We start from the raw sequence: 6,000 nt of genomic DNA on the forward strand, positions 1-6,000 counted from the left end.
TCATTTCATCATATTGCTCCAAGTTCTTACAAATAAGGGCCACCCAAAGCAAATGCTTTTTCTTCTTGATGTCTACACTTGCTCAGTCACCTATGTTTATTTAAGTATTACATCTTCAACATTTTGGAATAATGTCAATTTGGATTGGCATGAATATAAAATAATATAGGAGAAGAGAGAATAAAATCCCACCTTACGATATAATGGTTTTACATAAATAAGTCGTTTCTCTGTACTTTAGACATCTTTGCAAGCCAAAATGTGATACCACAACAATTCAGCCAAGCGTTGGGAATAAAATGTCCTTTGAAGTTTCAAAATGGTTGGTACAGTAGCATTATATCGCCTTGTTCCAAGTGAAGTCCAAGATGTACAAGGACATGTAATGGACTTTATTTTCAGAATTTAAGTCAACATGAAGAAAATATCTTTATTTCAAAACACAACACTGATACTGGTTGGAAAACATTGGGCCCATGTTTCACCAAGAACGAGCAATAGGAACTATGATTAGCTGACATTTAAATATTTTCATCTCAACTAAGGAAGATCATCATTTCATAATTGTATTTATAATTGTATTTTATAGTATTTGTATTTTATATTGTTTTATTCTTATTGCACACATGTTGTTGCATTGATTTATTCTTTTTAAGACTGTAAGCCACCCAGAGTTACCAGAGCGGCAAACAAATTTAATAAATCAAAATAAATAATAAATGTAAAACTGTTGGGGTGCCAATTTTTAAAAAATAGCAAGAAAGCTGTGTTGAGGTGGCAATGTTAAAAATTTTGTGTACCTGGATACTGGATATGTAATCTGCTCTGTTCACACTTTTAGGCAGTGTAAGAGTTGATTTCCATATTAGATATAAACATAAAAACTTAAAAAAAACTTGTAATACATGAAATAGGTTTTGTGTGTATCATGTGAGATCCAGGATTGCTTTTAAAATTTGAGTTGTTTTATTCATAATTGTCTTATGGAATTATTGTACATTGAATGGGTTAGGAGCAATCAAATAAATACATTTATTTCTTTTTACATTTGCAGAAAACTAATGTACTATATACATAATTCACACACACACATATTCAACATCAGGGGTGTCAAATTCGTGTTGTCACAGCGTTGTCACATGACATATCAGGACTTTTCCCCCCTTTGCTAAACTGGGCGTGGGCAAATTTAATAAAAATTAAATTGGGCGTGGGCATGGCAAGCACATGACACATCCGGCCCTGGCCAAGAGTTTCACAGCTTTGCTCAACATGAATCACAAACTATAAATCAGCTGGTCATATTTTTATCTGATTTGTTGTGTGAAGCCAATTTATGGACTTGCATCTTGGAAACGTAGAAAACTATGTCATCTGAATAAACCATTTGTAAATGAGAAGACCCCATTTGTTATATAACACCTATGCATAATGCAACTCTGCATAGCAGCTAGTTTCTGATCACTCAGCTCACTGGGAAATCTCCAACTGAATACATGTTAGACAAGTGTTTCTCAACTTTGGCAGCTTGAAAATATATGGACTTCAACTCCCAGAATTTCCTTGTTAGCATGCTGGCTTGGGAATTGTGGGAGTTGTAGTCCAGACATCTTCAAGTTGCCAAGCTTAGAAACACTATGTTAGACTTTCTGGATTATCATTCAGCATTATAAACTGTGGACCACTGGTTTTCTTAGCATTCTAAGAGCAGCTGCATGGGGTCTATTTATTGTAATGTAAATATCACTGTTTCTATACTCTCTTACTGTTATGTGGAATATTAAATTGAACACTAGAAATACTGCTATCTATGCTGAAGAGAGATGTTGCTCACTTTTTGTCATATATACCAAACAATCTATCTTTTAAAAAAACGTGTGTGTGCACGCGCGCTTGCATATATTCAATTATTGTTCATATTTTAATAATTGCAGTAGGAATTCCTCCAGATTGTTCATTGGTACCCTTCTTACCACCAGGCTTCCCAGATAAGCTTATTTAGAATTGTATTTCTTAAAGCATTTATTTATTTATTACAATTTTATGAAACCCATCTGCCCTATAAGGTGACTCTTTGACTCTCTCTCCATTGTTCTAAATTCAGTAGGCCAATGTTTCTCAACCTTAACAACTTTAAGATGAGTGGAGTAGACTTCAACTCCTAGATTTCCCCAGCCAACCATGGGGAGTTGAAGTCTACTTATCTTAAAGTTGTTAAAATACTGAGTGTGTAGCCTTTTCTCAGATTAGGCATGCATAGGAGTGAACTAGGAAAAATTTGCATAATCTGGAGATGATGAGAACTGTAGTTGGCACATCTGCCCAGTGGTGGGATTCAAATAATTTAACAACCGGTTCTCTACCCTATGATTTCTTCCAACAACCAGTTCACAAAACTGCTCAGAAAGTTAACAACCGGTTCTTCCAAATTGGTGCAAATTGGCTGAGTCAGCCTCTCTGAGTTAAAGGAGACAACTCTGGTGATTAGTTTTTTTCCTGCGGCTTTCAGATAAGCATTTCTCTTGCTTCTTCTGTAGAAGCCCTGCGACCAATCCGCTCTCACAGAGAGGGACTCCCCCGGGTGCCGTCCACTAGGCAGTGCCAGAGGGCGGCACCCAGGAGTAGGGCCTTCTCTGTGATGGGCCCAGCCCTCTGGAATGACCTCCCCCCAGATATCAGGATAACGACGGATCTCCGCTCCTTCCGCACGAAACTCAAGACCCACCTGTTCCAACTAGCCGGCCTGGCTTAATCAGAACTTCTAACCTCCCTGGCAATTTTAAACTGTATATTTAAATCTTTTGGGTATTTTAATTGTTTTAATTGTATTAATTTTATTGTTATTTATTTTAACTTTGTGGCTTTTACTTTTTGTATTGTTAATTGTTGATGTATTTACCTCCTCCATGCCACATGCCTTTATATTTGATTGTACGTCGCCCCGAGTCCCTTCGCGGAGAGGGCGCGACTGATAAATTGAATCAAATAAATAAGAAGGCCTGAAGGTTCACATTTGGAAATATTTTAGCAAAGTTTGACTAATATTTGCCATTCCAGCATCATGCTGTTCATTCTTTGATCAAAGCGCACAGTTTTAATGATAGTTACTGTGTGACACCATTTAAGATCTGTAAATATAATTGGAGGTGTGATATAGAATCAAACAGGAACGTATGAGCAGCACGAAAAACGTCTCCTGTACTGTTGTTTCCATCTCTATCTGCTGATATTAATGTGAGCCATTGACAACTAGAATACAAAGTTTTTAAAAATATAGTAAAATAAGCTCTCGTTTATCCCTTTTAGTATCTTCAGTCATTTCCTTTTTTTCTTTCTTCTCTTCAGCCTTAATCCAAGCTAATGCCTTCCAGATGAGGTGTGAGCAGCTGGTAATTGCACTTGGATCCATCTTCATTTGTGCTTCAGTCAGCACGGCACCTCACTAATGGAACTGAGTTCTGGCAGAGATCCCTGAGACCCCTGTCAAAGAAAACACACTGAAGGGGGAGAAGGAGAGCATATTCAGAGGGGAAAAGGAGGGGGTCTAGCACAACTAGAATCTGAATTCCGATAAGGTCTGGGACTCCTGCAAGTGAAACGGTATGTGTGGGATTTCAGACAGCACAACTTCACTTCTTTCTGCAGGCAGAAACCTGACACCTGCTTTAACTGGCCCTCCATGGCTCTTTGCAATCACTTGGCAAGAAATACTTTACTCTGAGGGAGGCTCATGTTCTAAAGCTGACAGCCACACAGAGCTATAACACACCTGGATGTTAAGAAACACTAGTCCCATGCAGGGCCTCTGCTGGCTTGACCTACTGGAAATGGTTTTCTTGGAGCTGAGCTAAAAAAGAGGCCTTTTCAAGGTGTAGGGTTGTGGTGTGTGTGTGTGTGTGTGTGTGTATGTTGCAAACCTGAAGCTAAAGCACTTTTCCTTTTATCAATAGCTAGCATTCATTGCTGTTTATAAGCTCAGCAGCAGAAGATAACATCAAATTAGTCCAGGAAGATTTAATTCTGTTCTCCCAAGACTTGGGGTATCATGATTGTAGGCCTCTTGCTAGATGCGTTCTTGTATTTATAGTGTGTTGTTTAGGCACATCCTGATCTTGTATAACTTTACATTATATTTTCAATTTTCCATATTGTTTTTTTTTAAATTGTGAGCCTACTAGACTTGTCTTGGAATTGAGTGGCACCTAAATTTAATGAAGAAAAATCCCAACCAAAAAATTGTAATTGAATAGAAGGGGATTCTATTATTTTACTTCTGTTACACCCCTTTCAATTTTCTTCCTTTTTATTATTGTAAACTGCTGTAGAAAGTTAGCACCCACCATTCTCTTAGACGAATGAAAGGCAGAATATTTCCCCTAAAAGAGAAATAGAAATCTTAAAACAGAAATTCAGCCCCAGCACCCTGCCCCCAGCAGATATTTTGGTTATCTACAAGACAAAAGTCCTCCACCCTCACTACATGGCACCTGGGAAGATTGCATCATTCAGCAAGGTTCAACCAAGCCTGTGACTAAAGACAGTCAACAAAGTTACCCCTGCATACCCCCCTGGGCGTCTGACAACAGATCAGAATACATGCCCTTGCCACAGGAACAGGAAGTTTAAATTCAAAGCCCAAGACAAGGGGGTCTCTCCCCCTCCCTCCCACCATGTGCTCATTTGCCCAGGACACAAAAAAACCATGCGGTCCTGTCCACCATTAAACCATCTTTCCAAACAGCCTCCATGTTTCTAGTGTCTTTCTTTCCACTTGGAACTGAACCCAGATGGACATTTCTTCCAACACTGCCTAGAATAGCCCCATGGTGACATAGGTGGCAAATAAGTTTTATAAATAAACAATATTTCGTAAATAGAAAAAGTTCATTTCCTCCTAATATTAAGAAATGGATTCAGGATACTAGTCTTCTCTACTTCTGAAAACAATTATTGTTCTAAAAATGAAAAAGAAAATGAAGCAATATTGTTTCCATATAGTCTAAATTAAATGATAACCTTAAGGATTTAATAATTTTGTACTAATACTATAGAGATAGCATTTGTTTATTTATATCCTGCCTCTATTATTTTAAAAATAGTCAGTGAACATATCCTGGACATTTTTTTCTTTTTTAAATTAATTTTTCTAATTAGTCACTACCAATATATGTTGATTTTTCTTACTTTATAATCAACACTTTAATAATTTAAAAAATGACAGGTGTGATTCCTGAAGGGTAGCAACCTGTACTGCCTGGACCACTAGACCTCTTCTGTATATTTATGTGCACACATCTTAGCAAACTGTGAAACCATACATTCATGATTCCATATGTCTTTACTTATACTAAGCCAACAGAAACTTACAAATATTCTTGCTTGAAAAAATTGTTCTTTCATCAACTTAGCAATTGTTGGCAGATCTTATAGGGAGTTTCCACTGTAGACTGTGATTCATTTACCAGATGAAATCTGATCTTGGCCAGTAAGAAGGAAGAGGCAGAAAAACAGACAGACACGCTACAGAGTTTTAAAGTTTTAGAAAGAAAAAAAAAAGGCAATCAGAAGAGCAAAAGTAGTATGTTTGGATACAAGAGCAGTAGAGGATTACAGAAACACCTCAGTCTGAAGATATTTGTATGTACCTATGAATCCGTCCATCTTCCAGGATTCTCCAATCCATTTTTCTCTCTCTACAAAGGGACACTAATATTTTATAAGTATTGAACAATCTCACTCTTACTGATCTTTACAGATGGGCATTTACTTGGTGTTTACATTTTTTAACTTTATTATTTATATTTCTGTAAACATTGACATTCTTTCCAATAGTTGTAACCATAGAGCTATCAAAACTCTGATAGTCTGCTGGTGTATTGCTAATATAATAGTTGATAAATAATATTTTGTATGTATGGCGTTATCTTATGTGTATCACACCTAATAAGATTCTAAAAATGGTCTCTTTTCAATATATAAGAAATGGTGTTAAAATGTGAA

This window comes from Natrix helvetica, assembly GCF_964273705.1.
Source record: "Natrix helvetica genome assembly, chromosome: 4".
In the NCBI taxonomy this organism is placed as follows: domain Eukaryota; kingdom Metazoa; phylum Chordata; class Lepidosauria; order Squamata; family Natricidae; genus Natrix; species Natrix helvetica.